At 37.3% G+C, this 25855-nt stretch overlaps 1 protein-coding gene and 1 pseudogene across 1 annotated transcript in view; both read right to left on the reverse strand.

Annotated features, from left to right (window-relative positions):
* Positions 1-25240, reverse strand: part of PLA2G4A (phospholipase A2 group IVA) — a 193912-nt gene extending 168672 nt beyond the window's left edge. Inside the window, exon 1 of the mRNA XM_027082990.1 lies at positions 25126-25240. The gene's annotated coding sequence lies outside the window, so the exon portion shown is untranslated. The remainder of the gene's footprint in view (positions 1-25125) is intronic.
* Positions 21829-21929, reverse strand: LOC113607585 (uncharacterized; annotated as a pseudogene).
* Positions 25241-25855: the final 615 nt, after the last annotated feature.

Below are 25855 nucleotides of genomic sequence, written 5' to 3' on the forward strand. Positions count from 1 at the left end.
ATTCATTTAGTGTATCTTGTTTTTCAAACACAGGATCTTCTAATTTCGTCTTTAATCTAACATTGAGCACACTCTCCTATCTCTCTTGTAACATTTTCAAAGAATATAATTTCTGCAGACCCCATCATTAAATCTTCTGGATTATCTGCTTTCTGTAGCTCAGAATTCAACTCCTTTTTGTCTTGATTTTCTCCTATAAATTCAACCTGTTATACTATTAGTCTCACCTTCCTAAAAAAAGTCCTGTGGTGTCTCAGGAAGTCAAGATTGTTTTCTTTCCAAAGAAAATCCTAAATTTCTGAAAGGTTAAGTGTGCTAAGTAGAGGAACAGAGAGCACACTACTATTTTTTTTTAACTTTTTCCCCAGGTAAAGAAAGAATATGTTTTGCAGGGCACATTCATCCCAAGACCCTGATGAAGAAAGACTCCTTTGAAAAGCAGCTTCACAGTGCTCGGGTCAGTTTGATAATAAAAAGTTGTAACTCAGTATTTGGAGGGGATATCCAATAGTGTGTAATCTGTTAAAGATAAAAAGTTTTGATTAAATACTTTCAAAGAGAATTTCAGGATATGTTATGGCTAGGGTTAAAACATATGGGGAGATATTTGCCTCTTTTCAGCCTTACTAAATTGGGCTGACATCTTCATCCTTATAGTGAATAAAATCTCCTGCAGGTATGTCACTCCCTCTCTGGAACGGATATCCGGACCACCTCCCATTGCCCACATTCCATTCAGTTTGGCTCCCTACCTATGATCTCATTGTTTACATAGACCACTAGATGAATGATACCTATTCAGACTGACTATCCTTACTTTGTCCTAGTTCCTCCAAAAATATTTCCAACATTAGCCTACGAGTTCAAGAACCTCCACCTTAGGTAAGAAAGCCCCTGCTTTCATAGCCTGCCTCAGTCTGTGGGATGAATTGGTCGGAAGACCCCTCTTTTCCAGGCCTAACCATCAAGAAGATCTGTTAGGAGAAGGAATACAGGTAGGACTCATCTGAAACTGAGTATGTAGCAGCCTCTTTGAGGCCAATCCCACCTTGTGCATTATTGCTAGTCAATAAGTTTCAGACCCTTTACCATTAATTATCAATATTTTCAAAAATATAGATTGAGGATATTAAGCTAATTTAAGCACTGGATAATTAAGCAAAAGGAATGGCCTAAAAACTGGCCAAATTAACTACAAGAAAGTAGCTACTTGTCAAAACCCATGGCTTGAAAAGCAGAAAAGAAAAACCTGAAGTTTTCATGATTGATTTTTCTTCCTCTATATGCAATTGCTTTCTATTGTCTTTTTCACTGCTTCCACTTCACCTATCCTGTATTCTAACCATATGAAAGTGATTTGTCTCCCATAAACTTACTTGGACTTGAGGAATGAGATACTGTTTGGTAGTTAAATCCATACATCCAATGAAAATTATTAGCCAGCATGGTATGCTGAACGGGGAAATCTAATCCAGATTGCAGATAGAAACAGGGAAGGTTCTCAATGGTCACCAATTAACCAATTTACTTATAATAATATGTCCCTCTTTTCCACTGCTACACTTGCATGTTCTAGTTCATAATGCAACTATAGTGAAGGTAAAACAATAAATTGGTATTCTTACTATTTATCTATGAATATAATTAATATGAGTCATTCCTCTCTTTATGTATTAACAAAATCAAGTTAGTAAGACACCCCAGTCAAAGAAAATGAAAGTAATTCTCACCTGTGAATTTTTTCTCATCCAGCTAATTAACTCTCATCTTTCATTCAGACTACCACAGAGACTAATCTCCTTGCACACCTTTCCCTTAAATTCTACTAAAATAACCCTACTTACTCTGCAAGGGTTAGCTCAATTATACCTTGTCTGGAAAATTTCTCTACCCACTCCCCTTTCCAGCATAATTAATCTTTCAGTTTCAGTAAGAACACTTATTAAAGGAAAAATATTTTATGCTACATGATGGTAGGAAACAAGCCTTCTTAATTTTAGTAAACCCCCTTGGCACACAAAGTCCATAACATATTAGGAGTTCAAAGGATGTTTGTTGAATTTGTTATCCATGATATTAGGTTCAAAGATGTCTTAAACCTGACACCCAAATAGCACCCTACTGCCACCCTACTGCCATTTCCATCTGTACTAAAGAAGAGGAAGTTTATTTTTTTATGCCCCGACAGACACTAATAAAATTCCTGTAAATATGAAGCTAATCAGAGGTAAGGGTGAAATGGATCCTAATTAAAATACATTTACAATTAATTTAAAAATTAGATGTCATGGGAGTTCCCTGGTGGCCTAGCGGTTAGGAATCTGGGCTTTCACTGATATGACCAGGGTTCAATCCCAGGTCAGGGAACTGAGATCCCACAAGCTGCATGGCACAACCAAATAAATAAATAAAATAAAAAATTTTAAAAATAAATAAAACTTAGTTGTGTTGAAAGCACAGATCTAGAGATAGTATATTTATGAACAATAAGAACTCTATTTTAATAGCTAAATATCTACTAGGACTCATCATCTGTACCTTCAGTGTACATTTACTATACCCATAGGTTTGCATCAATATTTTTGACCTGAAAAATGGAAGCAATAATTTTCTCTTAATTATTTTTTAATAGTTCTTTTAACATTATTTATTTATTTATTTGGAGTATAATTGCTTTACAATGTTGTGTTAGTTTCTGCTGTATAATGCAGTGAATCAGCTATATGTATATGTATAATCCCTCCCTCTTGGACTTCCCTCCCACCCACCCCCATCCCACCCATCTAGGTCGTCACAGAGCACCAAGCTGAGCTTCCTGTGCTTTTCTTTCTTTTATATAAATTTATTTATTTATTTTTGGCTGCGTTGGGTCTTCGTTGCTGCACACAAGCTTTCTCTAGTTGTAGCGAGCATGGGTTACTCTTCGATGTGGTGCACGGGCTTCCCATTGAGGTGGCTTCTCTTGTTGTGGAGCACGGGCTCTAGGTGCACGGGCTTCAGTAGTTGTGGCACGCGAGCTCTAGAGCTCAGGCTCAGTAGTTGTGGCTCACGGGCTTAGTTGCTCCGTGGCATGTAGGATCTTCCCAGGCCAGGGCTCGAACCCTTGTCCCTGCATTGGCAGGTGGATTCTCAACCACTGCGCCAGCAGGAAAGCCCTTCCTGTGCTTTATAGCTTGTTCCCACTAGCTACCTATTTTGCGTGTGGTAGTGTATATATGTCCATCTTAATCTCCCAATTTGTCCCACCCTCCTCTTCCCCACCCCATGTTAATTATTCTTCTTTTAATTGAACATGTTAGGCAGATTATTACTACTTTATTAAACTTTTTCCTCCTCCGTGTTTTTTTGAAAATATATTAAGAGGACTATACCAAATAAAGCAATAGTAATATCATTGTTGCTCCTTATATAGAGCCTATATTGGACCACATACTTTGTATTATCACTACATTTGCAGTATCATTAACCACTATATTCATGAAATTATGCATTACTGTCTTTATATAGAATCCTAAGCACATAAAATCAGTAGTGAAGCCAGGATTTCAATCCAAGTCTGTCCGACAATTTTTTCAGTGTATATTTTTTGTTTTGTTTGACCACCTTTTCAGCCTATCCCAAATCAACCAAATCCCTGACTTACAAATTTATATTATACAAATGGAGTCATATTGTCAGTGATTAACATGACTTAATACACAGTAGAAAATTTGACTACAGACACACCATGTTAAGGAACTTTTGACAAAACCAAGTTGTCCTAATTCATTTTACCTACTTGTGGCAATAATGTATAGTTAGCTAGTGGGAAACAGCAGCGTAGCACAGGGAGATCAGTTCGGTGCTTTGTGACGACCTAGAGAGGTGGGATAGGGAAGGTGGGAGGGAGGCTCAAGACGGAGGGGCTATGAGGATGTATGTGTGCATGTGGCTGATTCACTTTGCTGTGCAACAGAGGCTAGTGCAGTCTTGTGAAGCAGTTATACTTCACTAACGATCTATTAAAAAAAATAAGACCCTTGACTTTGGGGACTATAATAAATGTAATTATTTTCAAAAATAATAATAATAATGTACAAGCTGTTTTCTGCTCTCCAAGATCCCTCTAAATTTGGTAAAGCAAGCGCATGTCTAATTTCACCAGTTCTGTCAGAATGGGCACGAGCCCAATCACACAGCTCAGACACTGCCTTGCAGACACTTTATAGGGTTTTAAAAATTCCTGTACTCTTGGAATTTAAATGTACTGGCAACCATGCGAGAGGTTGAGCACATGTCTTTTGCTTTGAAGGCAATCCTGACTAGGAAGAATTACTGCTAAGCAAATGTCCAGAGTTCCTCAACTAACTGAGCTCCGATGATGTCAGTAAAGGGATTCCATTAGAGGATAATAGCATTCCTGTACTTATGTTTATAAAACCAGTGAGTAAGTATCTCAAAAGCACTTTTGCTATTTGACTTTTCAAATACATTGTCAAGACCAACATGTTCTCTTTGGAAAAATCTGTTTTCCTTCATTCTATATATATATATATATATATATATATATATATATAAAATCCATATATATATAAAAGTTTTCTCTGATTGGAAACATAATAAAGACAACTCTTAATCTTCACCCAAATAACAAGAATAGTCACATAACAAAATTTAATTTCATTACATTTATAATCTAGCCTTAAATCTCAGTTCGTCCCAAATTTATTTTTTAGGATAGAGTAAAATTTGATAATTTATAACCACAACAACAAAAATCCAAAAGCTGCTATAAAAAATAAAAATTTCTGCTAATCTAATTCATTCCAATCAGCAAAATGATCCAACTGTTTTCTACAGATAGATAGGACTATTAAAGAAAACATTGTTGACTCAACAAATTTAAATATTTCCTAATTAATACACTACTGAGGTATTTTTACTTTCCTGAAAATAGCAATGGTCCAAGAACTGAAATAAAAATAAAATATTAGACTAATATCCTAAACAGTTGTAAGTCCATTACTGCTTATAACTTGCTACATTTAAAGAAAGCACTGCAATATCAGATAATATTTTGATTTATCACTAAAATAGGGAGAAAGAAGAAGGTATGATTATTTTGCTATAAATCATAGTTCTAGAAAAACAATCTCCCTTTCATTTGGCTCTCTAGATATTTCTATTTCCCTTAACAGCCATTCTGCTACTTGTAATAAATGCATGGCTTAAGTTACATATGGTCATTATTTTGAAATGTTCCACCAATCTTTACAAAGCATTCCCTTTGAAGTTAATATGTGTTTAGTAAACAGCATCCATTCACCCAATAAATATGAGTCATTCATCTGATCACTCATTCACAATGATTTTTAAATGTCTGTGCTAGGAGATCCTTTACAAATTCTGTAATACACTTGGGGAGGCAAAAATTAAACTCAGTAAGCACAGGTTACTACTGATAGGCCCACTGGCCAAGTCACTTCCTCTCTTGAAGGTAAGAAGCTTTTACGCTGCTTCCATGCCAAGATTGGTCCTGAGAACTTCTAAAGACATAACCCAACTTTACCAAGCGCTCCATATAGCCATTCCCTGGATGTCTTGCCTATTTATCCTGTGCCAAGCATACGGTTAGGCACTGGAGAGAGAGAGCAATGGATAGGCAAGGTCCGTATTTTCATGTAGCTCACATCCTAGTGCACAGGGGAGTCAAGGAACAAGATGAACAAGATAATGACTTAAAAAAAAAAAAGTCCAGGAAAGACCACTCTGAGGATACATTTTGATTGAAAGATGAGACTAAGCCAACCAGTCATGAAACAGTGTGGGAGGAATGTTCAGACAGAAGAACCAGCAAGTACAAGCACAGAAACCCGTATTGACACATGAAACATGAAAGACATATATGACTAAAAGCCATTACAAGTGTCTTGAACAGAAAGTGCTAGAGTGAGGAAGAGACAACGAAGTACTAAATTAAATCTGAAATCAAAACTGGGCCATGAAACTAGGATTGGATTTTGATGGGTAGCTGTGAGCAATTTAAGCAGCAAAGGCAGGAATTAATGGTTGGGAGGAAGTGCAAAGGCAGTTCTAAAAGGAGAAGAGTTTGTGGGGAGAGCAGTTCAGAAATGTACAATGGAGGTCAGATTTTAAAAATTCTTCAAAAACAGATGGAGGAATTTAGACATTTTCCTGTGATGAAAAAGAAACTTCCCAGCTATCACCAAAGGGGAAAGGGGGAGGGGGATAATTTAGGAGTTTGGGATCAACACATACACACTACTATATATAAAATAGGTAACCAACAAGGACCTACTGTATAGGTAGGTCCTGTCTGTGTGTGTGTGTGTGTATGTGTGTGTGTGTGTGTGTGTGTATAATTGAATCACTTTGCTGTACACTTGAAACTAACACAACGGGACTTCCCTGGTGGTGCAGTGGTTAAGAATCTGCCTGCCAATGCAGGGGACATGGGTTCAAGCCCTGGTCCAGGAAGACCTCACATGCTGCGGAGCAACTAAGCCTGTACGCCACAACTACTGAGCCTGTGCTCTACAGCCCGCGAGCCACAACTACTGAGCCCACATGCCACAACTATTGAAGCCCACACGCCTAGAGCCCATGCTCTGCAACAAGAGAAGCCACTGCAGTGAAAAGCCTGTGCACTGCAATGAAGAGTAGTAGCCCCCACTCACCTCAACTAGAGAAAGCCTGCACGCAGCAATGAAGACCCAACGCAGCCAAAAATTTAAAAAAAAGAAGAAACTAACACATTATAAATCAACTACACTTCAATTAAAAAAATAAAATTTAAAAAAAGAGAATAAATAAATGTAATGGCAAATTTGGGAAAAAAAAGACAGAAAGAAAGAATGAAAGAAAGAAATTTCCCAGCTATCAAAGATGGTAGTGGTTAGTTGCGCTATTCTGTTTTGAATATGGTAGTTAATTGTCAGAGATGGGTGTTGGTTTCTTGGCTCTTAGCAAGGGAATGACATTATTAACCTGGTATTTAGTAACACAGCAGCACAGACTGAAGAATAGAGACAGTAATGTGAGGAGGGGGAAAACTAAGGATTCTAGTGCCTTATACAATAATAATACATATTATTACATAGTAGTATATAAGTAATACATAGTGATACGTAATAAGTATGCATTTAATAGTGTATATTTAGATTTCATCTTCCAATTTCCACTTACATCATGAATTAATACCTGAATAAGAAAGCCAGTTTATTCACAGTGGGAAACAATTTTGCCATGTGAAAATAAGAAAAACAATTTGAGGAGGAATGAAAAGATTTGGGATCACAAAATGCACAGTGCCTAGGGTAACACTGGACTATATCTGCAGGAGTTTGTAGGACTCAAGCTGGGCCCAGAGGAAAGAGAAAATTCCTTAGATTTAAAGGCATGATGTGGTTTGGGCATGGGCTTATCATGGGTAATGGCAATACAACAAAACGTGAAGATTCTATTTAAATGATTGGAACTTTACAAGATCCACAGGACACTTGCACAAACTTGGATAATTTTAAGAGGAAAGAAGTTTCAATAATGCTTCAGGGCTTCCCTGGTGGTGCAGTGGTTGAGAGTCCGCTTGCCGATGCAGGGGACACGGGTTCACGCCCCGGTCCGGGAGGATCCCACATGCCGCAGAGCGGCTGGGCCCGTGAGCCATGGCTGCTGAGCCTGCGCGTCCGGAGCCTGTGCTCCGCAGCGGGAGAGGCCGCAACAGTGAGAGGCCCGCGTACCGCAAAAAAAAATAATAATAATAATGCTTGAAATTAAATGTCCTAGCCAGATAGGGACTAGGAGCAGTTTAACTTTGACTAGGAAAATAAATGTCACATTTCTTACATCCTGTCTTATAGAAGTCATAGCCACTGGCCTAGTTATTTAGAAGAAAGAGAAGAAAAAATCGCACATCCCACCATCCAGAGATAACAATTGTTAACATTTGTTGTATATCATTCTGGTTTTTTATTCTACGCATGTACATATGATTTTTCATATCATTACACTGTATTTCTATTTTTCCCTATCCACAGCATGTTGGAAATATTTTTCCATGCCAATAAGATATTTTTAATGGTTGTGTAATATTACAATATATGAGTACACTAGAATTTATTAAAGGATAACTTATTTTAAGATATTACGCTATTTCCAACATTTTCCACTATTATAAACAAAATTTTGTTAAACATTTTTGTAACTAAAACTCAGTTCAAATCCACAATTAATTGAAGAGGCAAACTTTGATCTGAGGAGCAATGGGAAAGTTAACATTTGTATGTTTCCCTGTGGAGAACACTCTAGATCAGGCAGATGGATATCCAACATCCAGTACATCCAAAGGGATCTAGGTGGAAAGGGAGGGTTGGATACTAGAACCAGAAGAATGAACATGACAAGAGAATAGTAATCATTTATTGAGGGTCCAGAAAACATACTGATGCTGTTTCATTCACTTTCAACTGCACTATAACAGGGTATTATCCACATTAATTAATAATTAATAATATTCTCATATAAATGAGAAACTAAGGCACACGTTCACTAAATTGCCCAAGGTAAGTTATTAGTGTTAGAGCAGAGATCCAGACTCAAGTCTTCCTGATTTCGAAACCCATGGCATTTTTATTGTTGTTGTTTTTTTAATATATGTAACTTAAAACAAGTTTGACAAATATCACATTGTACATAGGCAGGATTTTACCTAGTAATAATAGCATTTATTCTGCTCTAAAATATCTAAGGAATGATGAAGGAAGCAAGAAGTTCAAGTTTCTGGAAATACTCCTCTCCAGGTTAAGACTAAACTCTCAGACCTTCTTAAGCCTGCTTTATATAGAGACAAAAATTACATTTTCCTGTTCCCAAAGTTTTCTTCCACCAGATGAACTACTTTAATTAAGAATAAAATGAAAGCAAAAATACAGTGTCTATGAAACAAACATTTTCAGAGATGCTCACTCACTGGATCTTTAATTTCTAAATATTTTCAATATATATTAATATATATGCAGCTATTTTATTGTATGTGTATGTTCCTTAGAAAAATACCACAAGTCAGGGAAGTCTTAAAATAAGAGGTTTTAAGTTTCTGTTCCTATTCTGAGGCTACTTTTCAGCACTCTTATATGAAAGCACGATGACTCATCAGAATTGTGTTGTGTCTTCCAGGGGTATATTTACAAATCTAGTAGTTATTAAACAAGGGAAAACTCTGAGAAACCTCTGCTCTCCTCCAATGAATAAGCAACTCTGCCACTTTCTCGGTAAGAGAGGTTAAGCCCCTTCTAGTCTATCCTAAAAGACACAGGTGGGGAATTAAGGCATTTTCAAACTCTTAAGTGACTTTGGGTATGTTTGATTCACAGGTAAGGGCAATACCAGTTTTTATCCTGTCTCTGTGGTAGGTGGAGCTGAGGTTTACAAAATTCAGTCTTTGGGCTACTCTGAACAAGACAAAATGTTATAGCTTTGTGAACTATAGAACTAGAAAAATGAGGAAAATCTTATGCACAAAAATGTTATTAACCATCCTTTCAGAGGAACGAGAAGGCTTACCATTTCTTGTGAGATTGTATTCTTTAAAGTTTGGTGTTAGAATGGCAATCCAAATTTTTATTTGGGTTTTTGTTTTGGTTTTTTGCATGGGGGAGAGGGAAGTAATTTTTGATCCCTGATATCCAAAGGTCTGGGAACCATAATTTTGAACCCTATCCAGAAAGGCTAGGGAACACTTCCAGCAGTACAAATGTTTGCAATCTCTTAACAAGTGTTGTCATCAAGAAGGAAGACTTCACCAGGCTGCATAAATGTGATAAATCATAATCCCAAACTTCCTCTTGCTCTTTCTTCAGTTAATACAATCTACCTTATTGCCTGGTAGACATATTGTCTGAGAGGCACATATAGATATACACATATATGTTCCCAACTTTCACTCGTTTCCCCTCCAAAGCTTTCTCTAATAGCAGCTAATATGATCATGATCACTGCAGTACACAAATCTTTTGTCAATTCCCTTCAATGTCTCCCCACTTCTTTTGGAATGCTACCCATTCTCTTTGACATGGTCTCAGAATACCTTGACTCAATAAGTATCATCTGTTTCTCTTTTCTCCAGAGCTAACTGGACTTTTTTCAATTCCAATATCTCATACTCTTGACTGTCTAATTACCTTCACACAAATCACATTTCTTTCTCAACATCTCTGCCTTGCTGACATCTACTTAACTTCAATTTTCAATTTAAAGATTCCTTTTTCCAAAAAGATTTTACCAGGCCAACACCCACCTTTCTCTGCCCAAACAAACCAGGCTTCTCTCCTTTTCCTTTTATTTCCCCTGCAAATCTCCATCTTAACACTTCAAGTCATTTATGCAGTGCCTACATTTCCTATAGTTTCATGCTCTAGACTACACTCCTGGGGAGGGCAAGACTGTCTATTTTGTGTTCTGCTGTATAAACTATGTAAAACATGATGCCACATAAGTTAATAACTAGTATGCAATAGATCTTTTGAAATGAATGAATTCCCTCTGCTTAGCTTTCTAAGCTCTTTTGTCTTGTTATTTTTTATTCTATTAGTTTCGATAACTGATCTTAATTAATTCAAGAAACAGTGTGATAAATCAGTATCTTAATTTCCAAGATTCCACTGCTCTGCATTTTATATATAATAACATGTTTTCCTATAATATTTCTTCTTTGTGTTACCAAATTCTGAATTATGCTCCCCAAATTCTGCTTGAATTTTTTTTGTAAGATAAGGCACAATGAATTCAGGACCAAAATTAACACAAACTAGTATGCTTCTGTTTCTCATATTAAGGTTCTAGAATGAAATTTTAACACTCTGCAACATACCTCAACTGGATGACTGATGACAGTAGAGTTCCTTAGCCATTTCTGAGGGTGTCTGCAGTGAAATCAATGAAAGTAAGGTAAATAGAAGAAGAGTTTTATCAAATGATTACAGTGGAGGAAACCATAATAGAAAACAGCCTCATAACTCTGGGTTAAATTTTCGTTTAAATTTAAAAATTTAAAATAAAAAAATGTAAACTTCATTTAAATTTAAAAAAGAAAGAAAAACAGGTGGTTTTGTGAAGCAATGCTTACCAAAGACAAGAAGCAGTCACAGGGGGGCCTACAAGATGGCGGAGGATTAAGACGTGGAGATCACCTTCCTCCCCACAAATACATCAAAAATACAGCTACATGTGGAACAACTCCTACAGAAAACCTACTGAACACTGGCAGAAGGCCTCAGACTGCCAAAAAGGCAAGAAACTCCCCACATACTTGGCCATGTGGCTGACAGGGTCTTGGTGCTCTGCCTGAGCCTCCGAGGTGGAAGAGTCAAGTTCAGGACACTGGACCACCAGAGACCCATGTAATATCAATTGGCGAGAGCTCTCCCAGTGAACTCCGTCTCAATGCTAATACCCAGCTCCACCCAACGGCCAGCAAGCTCCAGTGCTGGACACCCCATGCCAAACAACTAGCAAGACAAGAACACACCACCACCCATTAACAGAGAGGCTACCTAATATCATACTAAGTTCACAGACACCCCAAAACACACCACCCAATGCAGCCCTGCTTACCAGAAAGACAAGATCCAGCCCCACCCACCAGAACACAGGCACCAGTCCCACCCACCAGAAAGCCTACACAACCCACTGAACCAACCTTACTCACTGAGGGCAGACACCAAAACCAATGGGAACTACAAACCTGCAGCCTGCAAAAAGGAGACCCCAAACACAGTAAGTTAAACAAAATGAGAAGACAGAGAAATATACAGCAGATGAAGGAGCAAAGTAAAAACCCATCAGACCAAAGAAATGAAGAGGAAATAGGCAGTCTACCTGAAAAAGAATTCAGAGTAATGATAGTAAAGATGATCCAAACTCTTGGAAATAGAAAGGAGAAAATACAAGAAATGGTTAACAAGGACCTAAAAGAAACAAAGAGCAAACAAACAATGATGAACAACACAATAAATAAAATTAAAAATTCTCTAGAAGGAATCAATAGAAGATAACTGAGACAGAAGAATGGATAAAGTGACCTGGAAGATAAAATAGTGGAAATAACTACAGCAGAGCAGAATAAAGAAAAAAGAATGAAAAGAATTGAGGACAGTCTCAGAGACATTGGAGACAATATTAAATGCACCAACATTCAAATTTTAAGGGTTCCAGAAGAAGAAGAGGAAAAGAAAGTGTTTAAGAAAATATTTGAAGAGATTATAGTTGAAAACTTCCTTAATATGGGAAAGGAAATATTCAGTCAAGTCCAGGAAGCTCAGAGAGTCCCATACAGGAAAAATCCAAGAAGAAACACACCAAGACATATATTAATCAGATTTTAAAAATTAAATACAAACAAAAAATATTCAAACCAGCAAGGGAAAAGCAACAAATAACATACAAGAAAATCCCCATAAGGTTAACAGCTGATGTTTCACCAGACTCTGAAAGCCAGAAGGCTGTGGCAGGACATATTTAAAGTGATGAAAGGGAAAATCCTACAACCAAGATTACTTTACCCAGCAAGGATCTCATTCAGATTTGACAGAGAAATTAAAAACTTTACAGACAGGGCTTCCCTGGTGGCACAGTGGTTGAGAGTCCGCCTGCCAATGCAGGGGACACGGGTTCGTGCCCCAGTCCGGGAAGATCCCACATGCTGTGGAGCGGCTAGGCCCATGAGCCATGGCCCGCAACGGGAGAGGACACAACAGTTAGAGGCCCATGTACCACAAAAAAAAAAAACAACAGAAAACACTTTACAGACAAGCAAAAGCTAAGAGAATTCAGCAACACCAAACCAGCTTTACAACAAATGCTAAAAGAACTTCTCTAGGCAGGAAACACAAGAGAAGGAAAAGACCTACAATAACAAACCCAAAACAATTAAGAAAATGGTAATAGGAACATACATATCGATAATTACCTTAAATGTAAATGGATTAATGCTCCCACCAAAAGACACAGATTGACTGAGTGTATACAAAAACAAGACCCATATATTTGCTGTCTACAAGAGACCCACTTCAGACCTAGGGACACATAGACTGAAAGTGAGGGGATGGAAAAAGATATTCCACGCAAATGGAAATCAAAAGAAAGCTGGAGTAGCAATTCTCATATCAGACAAAATAGACTTTAAAACAAAGACAATTACAAGAGACAAAGAAGGACACTACATAATGATCAAGGGATCGATCCAAGAAGAAGATATAACAATTATAAATATTTATGCACACAACATAGGGGCACCTCAATACATAAGGCAAATCCTAACAGCCATAAAAGGGGAAGTCAACAGTAACACATTTATACTAGGGGACTTTAACACCCCACTTTCACCAATGGACAGATCATCCAAAATGAAAATAATTAAGGAAACACAAGCTTTAAATGACACATTAAACAAGATGGACTTAATTGATATTTATAGGACATTCTATCCAAAAACAACAGGATACAAGTTCTTCTCAAGTGCTCATGGAACATTCTCCAGGACAGATCATATCTTGGGTCAAAACACCAAGTCTTGGTAAATTTAAGAAAATTGAAATCAAATCAAGTATCTTTTTGACCACAATGCTATGAGGGTAGATATCAATTACTGGAAAAAAATCTGTAAAAAACAGAAACACATAGAGGCTAAATGATACATTACTAGATAATCAAGAGATCACTGAAGACATCAAAGAGGAAATCAAAAAATACCTAGAAACAAATGACAATGAAAACACGATGACCCAAAACCTATGGGATGCAGCAAAAGCAGTTCTAAGATGGAAGTTTATAGCAATACAATCCTACCTCAAGAAACAACAAACATCTCAAATAAAGAACCTAGCCTTACACCTAAAGCAATTAGAGAAAGAAGAACAAAAATCCCCAAAGTTAGCAGAAGGAAAGAAATCATAAAGATCAGATCAGAAATAAATGAAAAAGAAATGAAGGAAACAACAGCAAAGATCAATAAAATGAAAAGCTGGTTCTTTGAGAAGATAAACAAAATTGATAAACCATTAGCCAGACTCATCAAGAAAAAAAGAGAGAAGATTCAAATCAACAGAATTAGAAATGAAAAAGGAGAAGTAACAACTGACACTACAGAAATACAAAGAATCATGAGAGATAACCACCAGCAACTATATGCTAGTAAAATGGACAACCTGCAAGAAATGAACAAATTCCTAGAAAACCACACCTTCTGAGACTGAACAAGGAAGAAACAGAAAATAAAAACAGACCAATCACAAGCACTGAAATTGAAACTGTGATTAAAAATCTTCCAACAAACAAAAGCCCAGGACCAGATGGCTCCAGAGGCAAATTTTATCAAACATTTAGAGAAGAGCTAACACCTATCCTTCTCAAACTCTTCTAAAATATAGCGGAGGGAGGAACTCTCCCAAACTCATTCTACGAGGCCACCATCACCCTGATACCAAAACCAGGAAAAGATGTCACAAAAAAAGAAAACTACAGACCAATATCACTAATGAACATAGATGCAAAAATCCTCAACAAAATACTAGCAAACAGAATCCAACAGCACATTAAAAGGATCATACACCATGATCAAGTAGGGTTTATCCCAGGAATGAAAGTTTCTTCAATATACGCAAACCAATCAATGTGATACACCATATTAACAAACTGAAGGAGAAAAACTATATGATAATCTCAATAAGTGCAGAAAAACCTTTTGACAAAATTCAACACCCGTGTATGATAAAAAAACTCTCCAGAAAGTAGACATAGAGGGAACTTTCCTCAACATAATAAAGGCCATATATGACAAACCCATAACCAGCATCGTCCTCAATGGTGAAAAACTGAAACCATTTCCTCTAAAATCAGGAACAAGACAAGGATGCCCACTCTCACCACTATTTTTCAATATACTTTTGGAAGTTCTAGTCACAGCAATCACAGAAGAAAAAGAAATAGAAGGAATCCAAATCAGAAAAGAAGTAAAGCTGTCATTGTTTGCAGACGACATGATACTATACATAGAGAATCCTAAAGATGCTCCCAGAAAACTACTAGAGCTAATCAATAAATTTGGTAAAGAAGCAAGACACAAAATTAATGCACAGAAATCTCTTGCATTCCTAGACACTAATGATGAAAAATCTGAAAGAGAAATTAAGGAAACACTCCCACTTACCATTGCAACCAAAAGAATAAAATATCTAGGAATAAACCTACCTAAGGAGACAAAAGACCTGTATGCAGAAAACTATAAGACACTGATGAAAGAAATTAAAGATGATACAAATAGATGGAGACATATACCATGTTCTTGGATTGGAAGAATCAACATTGTGAAAATGACTGTACTACACAAAGCAATCTACAGATTCAGTGGAATCCCTATCCAACTACCAATGGTATTTTTCACAGAACTAGAACAAAAATTTCACAATTTGTATGGAAACACAAAAGACCACTAATAGCCAAAGCAATCTTGAGAAAGAAAAACGGAGCTGGAGAAATCAGGCTCCAAAGCTACAGTACTGGCACAAAAACAGAAATATAAATCAATGGAACAGGACAGAAAGCCCAGAGATAAACCCACGCACATATGGTCACCTTATCTTTGATAAAGGAGGCAAGAATATACAGTGGAGAAAAGACAGCCTCTTCAATAAGTGGCGCTGGGAAAACTGGACAGCTACATGTAAAAGAATAAAATTAGAACACTCCCTAACACCATATACAAAAATAAACTCAAAATAGATTAAAGACGGAAATGTAAGGCCAGACACTATAAAACTCTTAGAGGAGGGACTTCCCTGGTGGTCCAGTGATAAAGAATCCGCCTTACTATGCAGGGGACAGGGGTTTGATCCCTGGTTGGGGAACTAAAATCCCACATGCCGCGGGGCAACTAAGTCAGCGTGCCACAACTACCGAGCTTGCCCACCTCAACCAGAGTCCACGAGCCGCAAACTACAGAGCCCACGTGCTCTGGAACCCATGCCACAACTACAGAGTCCACACTCCCTGGAGCCTGCACGCCACAACTAGAGAAGAGAAAATCTGCACACCACAACTAGAGAGAAGCCCGCACACCACAATGAAGATCCCGCATGCTACAACTAAGACCCAACGCAACCAAAAACTAAATTAAATAAAGAAATAATGAATAAATAAACCTTTAAAAAAAAAAACTCTTAGAGGAAAACATAGGAAGAACACTCTTTGACATAAATCGTGGCAAGATCCTTTTTGACCCACCTCCTAGAGAAATGGAAATAAAAACAAAAATAAACAAATGGGACCTAATGAAACTTGAAAGCTTTTGCACAGCAAAGGAAACCATAAACAAGACAATAAGACAACCCTCAGAATAGGAGAAAATATTTGTAAACAAAGCAACTGACAAAGGATTAATCTCCAAAATTTACAAGCAGCTCATGCAACTCAATATCAAAAAAGCAAACAACCCAATCTGAAAATGGGCACAAAATCTAAATAGACATTTCTCCAAAGAAGATATACAGATGGCCAAGAGGCACATGAAAGGATGCTCAACATCACTAATCATTAGAGAAATGCAAATCAAAACTACAATGAGGTATCACCTCATACCAGTCAGAATGGCCATCATCAAAAATCTGCAAACACCCTCTCTGCTAGAGAGGGTGTGGAGAAAAGGGAACCCTCTTGCACTGTTGGTGGGAATGTAAACTGATACAGCCACTATGGAGAACAGTATGGAGGGTCCTTAGAAATCTAAAAATAGAATTATCATATGACATAGTAATACCACTACTGGGCATATACCCAGAGAAAACCATAATTCAAAAAGAGTCATGTACCACAATGTTCATTGCAGCACTATTTACAGTAGCCAGTACATGGAAGCAACCTAAGTGTCCATCAACAGATGAATGGATAAAGAAGATGTGGCACATATATACAATGGAATATTACTCAGCCATAAAAAGAAATAATATTGAGTTATTTGTAGTTAGGTGGATGGAGCTAGAATCTATCATACAGAGTGATGTAAGTCAGAAAGAGAAAAACAAACATCGTATGCTAACACATATATATGGAATCTAAAAAAAAAATGGTTCTGAGGAACCTAGGGGCAGGACAGGAATAAAGATGCAGACATAGAGAATGGACTTGAGGACACGGGCAGGGGGAAGGGTAAGCTGGGACAATGTGAGAGAGTAGCATTGACATATATACATGGCCAAATGTAAAATAGATAGCTAGTGGGAAGCAGCCGCATAGCACAGGGAGATCAGCTTGGTGCTTTGTGACCACCTAGAGGGGTGGGATAGGGAGGGTAGGAGGGAGATGCAAGAGGGAGGGGATATGGGGATATATGTATACATATAGCTGATTCACTTTGTTATACAGCAGAAACTAACATAACATTGTAAAGCAATTATACTGCAATAAAGATGCTAAAAAAATAAAATAAAATAAAAAATAAAACGTGAACTACCTCAAAAAAAAAAAAAAAAGAAGCAGCCACAAACATTTTCAGGCCTTGCAAACTTAAAAAAAAAAAAAAAGCACTTTATGTGTATAAAACCTGGGAAAGATTTCTGATTATATACTTGTTTTTAAACATATTTGTTCAGCCAGATAATGATCACTTTCAGGGCCATTATTTTGAAATAAGAAGAGGGAAGGAAAGGGAGGTGCATGTAAAAAAAGGAAACTGCTTCAGTTCACAAGAAACTTACAAATTCAGAGAGGACAATGACCCTAGAAATCACCTAGGAAAATTCTTACCAGTTTAAAGATGAGGAACTGAGACATGATTTGTGCACTAATATGCAATCATCCATTCCATGATTTTTACATGGACCATTAGGATATCTAAAAACTGTAATAAATTTTAAGCAGCATTTAGCACATTCCTCTAATTAGATGATATCCCAAATTCCCTAGTGCTCTTAATCCTAGAGTTACATTTGAATTAACTCTCTCCTTGTTATCCCACATTTAATGAGATTTTAAGTTCTTTCATTTTTTTCCCTGCTCAGTATCTCTTATATTATTATTTTTCTTTTCTAGTTCTAGGGTTACAATACTAATTCTCCATAATTCCCCATCTGGAAGAACTGTGATAAACACCAACTGGTCTCTCTGTAATTCAGCCTGTACAAAGTAGCCAGAGCAGTTGAAAATATTTATCTCAAAGATCATTTCCATCATAGCATATTGCATTCATAGTATCATTCAAAATCTCAAATAGTTCTCCACTGCCTAGTAAATCAAAAACATTCATAGCAATCAGTTACTGTCTGCTCCTGCACAGAAAACTTTCCTTCTTGCACAGGTCTGTGATTTTAACACCCTCTGTGCTGTGATCTTGGGCTAACTGGATAAGATAAGCACAGTGGTGGAAAGAATCCAGCATTGTTTCCCAGCCTTGCCCATCACCAGGGGTATAACCTTGCTGTTGCTCGTTATTGATTCTGAGCTTCAGTTTATTCATCTCTGAAAGGCAGATGATTTCACTCTCCACCACAATGACTTGCTATGAGAATTTACAGACATAATGCAAGTATAGCACCTGGCATGTATTAAACATACTCACTCATTTAACTACTATTATTTTATACATTTGCCCTGCCTAATTTCACAAAGGATTTAAGTAAGCCATTATCTACTCATTTCTTCATTCATTTATTCAACCAAAATTATATATTGAGCACTTCTTTGTACCAGAGCTTATGTCAGTTACTTGGAATATAAAGAAAAAGAAGTAATCCCTCACCCTGAAAAAACCTCACATAGTAGCAAAATATAAAAATATAAACATAAAGCAATGTGACTATGTGGGAATAATAATGCGCTGTGTACTAGTGGAACCCTGAGGAAGGAATCCTAAAGTTGACCAAAATTTGGGAGTTGGGTCAAGAGGATGGGATGCCTGATTTCAACCAGTAGGCGAAAATGAGTTAAAGCTATAAAGGCAAAGAGAACAAAAGGCTGTCAGAGGTATACGAGTAGATCACTATAACTGTGGTTATTATTATTATAAATACCTCCACCAGAAAACACTGCCTCAGATCCAAGTTGACTTCTGGTTCCTTACTTACAACAAACTGTACTGAATTCTAACTTTGCCCAGTTTATCAGTGACTGAATCCCACACCTTCGCCCACACCCAGCTCTGGACACGTTCTCTCTGACCTAGTTCTCTGCTTCTATATACTTCAGAATTGTGGTTTAAGTTCCTGAGATCCTTCCATTTGTTTCTTTCCTACTCCTTCTTGACCACATTGGCCTCCTGGGGTGTTGGAATTAGCCCGTCCACTGGGAATTGTTCCACCAGACTGTGCGTATCCCCAGCCACACATCCCTCTGTGTATGTGCGTGGCTCCTTCTTGACATCAGGTCTTTGTTTAACTGTCATGTCTTCAAAGGGCCCTCTCCTACTCACCTCCCTTCCCCACCCCCAGATTTGAAAGAACAACTCAGTCTCTCTTCCATATTATTCACTGTAATTTCGGCAATGCAGTTGTTATCTGGTATTTTTTCTCATGGTTTGTTCTCTGTTTCTGACTCTTTCCACTAGGATGTAAGTTCCATGAGGTTTGAGGTCATGTCTGTTTTACTCCCTATTGCATCCACGGTGCTTAGACCATTTCTTGGAACATAGCAAATGACCAATAAACACTAGATTAAGGAATGAGTGAATGAATGAATGAATGAATGAATATCTCTACTCTGTCAGCGGACCATAAATTCTTGCTCCCCTGACTCTCACAGACAATAGATTCCTCTGCTTTCAGCTGACTCCTAGTATTAAACTCTTTTTGTTTGTTTGTTTCTAGCATATTCTCTGCTTATTTGCCTAGAGGAAAAAGCATGTGCCGGATAAATAAATGTACCACAAATATCAAGGCATGTGTTTGGTTGTTCCAATAAAGAGACTGTATCTTTTTTTTATTTAATTTTTTTTATACAGCAGGTTCTTATTAGTTATCTATTTTATACATATTAGTGTATATATGTCAATCCCAATCTCCCAATTCATCCTACCACCACCACCACCCTGCCACTTTCCCCCCTTGGTGTCCATATGTTTGTTCTCTACATCTGTGTCTCTATTTCTGCATTGCCAACCAGTTCATCTGTACCATTTTTCTAGATTTCACATATATGTGCTAAGATACAATATTTGTTTTTCCCTTTCAGACTTACTTCACTCTGTATGACAGTCTCTAGGTCCATCCACATCTCTACAAATGACCCAGTTTCATTCCTTTTTATGGCTGAGTAATATTCCATTTTTATATGTACCACATCTTCTTTATCCATTCATCTTTCGATGGGCATTTAGGTTGCTTCCATGACCTCGCTATTGTAAATAGTGCTGCAGTGAACATTGGGGTGCACGTGTCTTTTTGAATTATGGTTTTCTCTGGGTATATACCCAGTAGTGGGATTGTTGGGTTATATGGTCCTAGTTCTAAACTTTTATGATCTGCTCCACTGCTTGCCACACAAGTCCCTAGATCCACATGAGCCTAAAGTTGAAGGTCATCCATTATCTTCCCCATTCTTATCTTATCTTCCCCAACCTTAACTAATATTTTATTAATCATCAGTTTGACCCCTCTGCTTTAGCCAACAACATTTAATTGTCATCCTTCAACCAAATTTACTGATGTTTGTCCTTACCTAGATTTAGCTATAGGATAAGAATCTATTTTCATCATCACTTTCAGGTTCTGGTTAGAAACTACTCTCAAAGTCTTTTCTAATCATCTTCAAATGAGAGTACCCTGTAATCATGTCCTTTATTAGTTTTTTCAAGCTGTACCATACTGTAATTTTTAGTATTGATTTTAATTTTTTTATCTCTAACCATATGCATTTATTTTTCCGTTGCTACACTGCAAGAGTTTTATACTAATTATTATTCTCTCTCTTTTTCTTCAATCCTTACATTCATTTCCATCACAGTTTTACGATTTCTCCTCAAGAGACAAAAAGTAGACTTTCAAATGAAATAGGATCCCAATTATTACTAATATTATACAATTTTGTTTGTTGTTGTGACTATTCAGAGTGGCCAAATATCATGAAGTCCCAAATCTCTTCACACAATCATTTTTTTTAACATCATTATTGGAGTATAATTGCTTTACAATGGTGTGTTAGTTTCTGCTTTATAACAAAGGGAATCAGCTATACATATACATATATCCCCATATCTCCTCCCTCTTGCGTCTCCCTCCCACCCTCCCTATCCAACCCCTCTAGGTGGTCACAAAGCACCGAGCTGATCTCCCTATGCTATGTGGCTGCTTCCCACTAGCTATCTATTTTACATTTGGTAGTATATATAAGTTCATGCCACTCTCTCACTTCGTCCCAGCTTACCCTTCCCCTTCCCCGTGTCCTTAAGTCCATTCTCTACGTCTGTGTTTTTATTCCTGTCCTGCCCCTAGGTTCTTCATAACCATTTTTTCTTTTAGATTCCATATATATGTACTAGCATACGGTATTTGTTTTTCTGTTTCTGACTTACTTCACTCTGTATGACAGACTCTATGTCCATCCACCTCACTACAAATAACTCAATTTCGTTTCTTTTTATGGCTGAGTAATATTCCATTGTATATATGTGCCACATCTTCTTTATCCATTCATCTGTAGATGGACACTTAGGTTGCTTCCATGTCCTGGCTATTGTAAATAGAGCTGCAATGAACATTTTGGTACATGGCTCTTTTTGAATTACAGTTTTCTCAGGGTATATGCCCAGTAGTGGGATTGCTGGGTCTATTTTTAGTTTTTTACGGAAACTCCATACTGTTCTCCATAGTGGCTGTATCAATTTACGTTCCCACCAAAGAGAAAATTCTCTAGTAATGAACTATAGGAATGATCCTTGAAAGTATAGTCTTTCAATCATTTTTTTAATGTATCACCACAACTCTTTCTCTTCTCCTTACCCACCAGGACAGTGAGCTCCTTGAGGACAGAAACCCAGTCCTGTTCATCTATGAAGTCCTAATAGCTAGCACATAGCTTGGCATATAGTAGGTGTTCAGGAAAACTTCACTGAAGACCAAAATAATCATATTTCCAAAGGTTCTTGTGGAGCACAGCTTAGAACTTTCACTTCAGCAACAGCTTAGACTGTGACCCTGAAGTACTGGTTCAACTGCTTTGGCTTTCATAGAATTGTCAGAGTTGGACTGTGCTTACTCAGTGGGTCAGTTCTATATAAATGTGCTTGTGGGTCCCATGCTTCAGCAGCAAAATATCAAGAGTTCACCATTCTTCTGAACTTTTTTCTACTTGTTATTACAGAAAGTCCATTCTTTCCTCAATGGGAAGAAAATCAAATTTATATTTTAGGTGCTTTTTCAGCATATCTTGTTTATAGCTTTGCAATTTATTTTCCTATATTGTGTAGAAGGCAAAAAAGTCCCCCAGACTTAGAAGAATCAGTGGTATGTTTGTGACAAAGAGAAGTGGTAAAAAGTAACATGTTACTACACAGGACCCCAAATCAGCCAGGGCATAGTTACAGAGGAAACAAAGGAGGGACTCACTTCAATCATAGTAAGAGGCAGAAGATGAGAACTAGGTAAGGCTCAAAGTCAGAGAGAGATTAGTAACATCTTTTACTTGAGGCTGAGCCAACAAACTATTAACTTAGGGCTTATTATGTTTTACTTGATTTGGTTCCAGAGTCTGAAGCAGAACTGAGCAATACCCATAGCAGGTCCAACTATAAAGGCTGGAGGAAGGCAGTGAAACAGGGACAGGCAGGACATTAACCTCTTGGGTGCATCCTCTGGTTTCATCATACTCATTTGATCCCTCTGTTTATGAGGTTCATTTTCTCTATTTCTCTCTTCCCACATACATACACATTTATGGTGCTATATCCCTTTTCTTACCAGCCTATTCTTAACCTTGAACATTCTCATTGGATCAGAATTTAATTTTAGTTATAGTATATGGTAACTAAAGACAGTATTTTGTTATTAGAAATTTAAGAGCATTCCTTATAATTCTGAAAGCACTGAAAATGTATTCACCTAACACTGGTTTCCATATAGTGCCATAGTCCTTCATATAAGCTGCCAATCATTCAGCTGATTGAATATTAAGAGTTTAACTATATATAATCTCTTTACATTATTTTATGTAAGAGATAAGCTACTGTCCCAGCATTTAGCTAAACTTATATTGTATTATAGTTTTACTTTTCATGTTGATTCATACTCAAGTCTCCTCTTTTTTGGTTCATTCTTTCCCTGTAGAATTTTGACCTCATTCTCCCTTGAGAAGCTATAAATTATCTTGGAATCTTGGAATCTTTTTAAAATTCTTGTGGCTCATAAGATTTCAGTAGTAAGACTATTTTCGTCACTGTGAGACAATCCCTCAATGAAAGCAGTGTAATCTTCACATTGCTAGCCTCCCAACCTGTATTTTTTCTCTTAACAAAACAAAAATGTATTTGTGGATTACCACAGCCCTCTTAATTCTCTTGTTGGTAAAAATTTATTTGTACATTCAACAAGCCTTATTCAAATCTTTATTACATACTAGTAACCAAGGGGGAATTCCGAAGTAAAGAATAACTCAACACTTCCCTTCCAAAAGCTTATAATCTAATTGGGGGTATAAAAATACATACATGCGGGCTTCCCCGGTGGTGCAGTGGTTGAGAATCTGCCTGCTAATGCAGGGGACACGGGTTCGAGCCCTGGTCTGGGAGGACCCCACATGCCGCGGAGCGACTGGGCCCGTGAGCCACAACTACTGAGCCTGTGCGTGTCTGGAGCCTGTGCCCCGCAACAAGAGAGGCCGCAATAGTGAGAGGCCCGCGCACCGCGATGAAGAGTGGCCCCCACTTGCCACAACTAAAGAAAGCCCTCGCACAGAAACGAAGACCCAACACAGCCAAAATAAATTAATTAATTAATAAACTCCTACCCCCAACATCTTAAAAAATAATAATAAAAAAAAAATACATACATGCATGAAACAAAAACAATAATAACGACGACAATAATAATAGCATAACAATAACATTCTTATGGAGCTTTACCATTTTTAAGGAACATTCTCTTATTCAATCCTACAATGATCCCATGAGATGGATGATATTTACATGCCCATTTTACACCTGAGGACCCCAAATACATAAAGCTAATACGACGTGTCAAAATTCCCTTACCCCAAACTGGAGTTTGAAATTGGTCTTCTAACTCCAAATCCTATTGCTTATCATACTATCTTTCAACAATTAAAAAAAATATATACAGTATTCTCTGCCTCAGGTCACCCATATTACCCATATTTCATAGCATTGAGGCACTCTAATCATTTTATTTACTGATATTTTTGTTTATAAATGCTATTAGAAAGGGAAGAGTATTTCAAAAAAGAGTTGGGACTTGAACTTTGGATAAGGAGTGAGAATGGGACCTGTAACTAGAATAGGAAGAGGACATTTCTATGTCCAGGGTAACACATGTAAAGGTCTAGTTTCAATAATAGGCATATCTTATGCAGGACGGTAGGAAAGCTTCCTTACCTGAAGTAAAGGGCTCATGATGAGCTGTCAAGAAAGATGTTTTGAACGTATAGTCTGGGGACAAATAATTGTGTTCAATGTCCCTGCATGTTGGGCTGAGGAACTTTATTTTATGGGAAATGGTGAGCCTCCAGAAGGTTTTATGCTCAGAAGTGGAAAGATCAAATCACTGTTTTAGATTTTTAATGTACCCAGAAGCAGCGTGATCAGCTAGGAAGCGGCTATAGAAATCCAGGCATTGGGTGATGACCACCCAACTAGGGGAGGGCACTGGGGATAGAGAAGAAAGGAACAAATGTGAAGCAACTTTAGAAAGAAGTGACAATACAATTTGGCAGGTGATTAGAAATAAAGTAGAAAAAAAGAGTCAAAGACTGCATGAGATTTCAAGCCTGGGTAAAGGCACTGATTAGAACAAAGAAAGACCATAGTGAAGTTACTCTGGTTTGTAGAGTATGGGGGAAATCTAAGAAATTACCATTATGAAGCCAGAGGTAATGGACACGGTCTCAAACACATTTAAAAAATAAATTTTTACTTACGAAGATCCATATCTCTCCATGTTAAAAGATAAGAATATCACCACTGGGGGAATTCCCTGGCAGTCCAGTGGTTAGGACTCTGAGCTTCCACTGCAGGGGACACAGGTTCAATCCCTGGTCGGGGTTAAGATCCTGCATGCCCTTTGGCGCAGCCAAAAAAGAAAGAAAGAAAGAAAATGAATATCACCATTGGGCACTTTTTAAGATTATAACTACCCTCATATTTACAGAAACAGTAAACAGTAGCTTGACAACTTTCCAGTTGAAACGAAATCATAAATATCCTCCCCAAAACATTTTATTCATTAATCAGTATATACCTTTAATCACAACAAATTGTCCCTTTCTCCTTATTTCAAAGCAAGCAATTTCTAGAATCATGTCTGATGACCATATTTTTGCCCTATTCCCGTTCATTTTATGCAGACAATTTTAGTTCTCATCCTATCTTCTAGAATCCTAGACTGAAGAGATAATATGGTGTGAAGGAGCCACACAATAGACACCAGTGATTCTTAACCTTCGTGGTCTCAGGATCCCTGTATGCTCTTCAAAATTATTGAGGACCCAAGAAAGCTTTTGATTATATGGCTTATAGCTACTGATATCTACTGCATTTGCCATGGAAACAGAAATGTTTAAAACAATTACCTACATATTCATTTTAAAATAATAGGTTCATTATATGTCAACACAAGTATATATTTTAATGAAAAATAACATTCTTCAA

Source organism: Aethalodelphis obliquidens, unplaced genomic scaffold (genome assembly GCF_003676395.1).
Source record: "Aethalodelphis obliquidens isolate GAN/ISIS:26980383/991018 unplaced genomic scaffold, ASM367639v1 scaffold48, whole genome shotgun sequence".
In the NCBI taxonomy this organism is placed as follows: domain Eukaryota; kingdom Metazoa; phylum Chordata; class Mammalia; order Artiodactyla; family Delphinidae; genus Aethalodelphis; species Aethalodelphis obliquidens.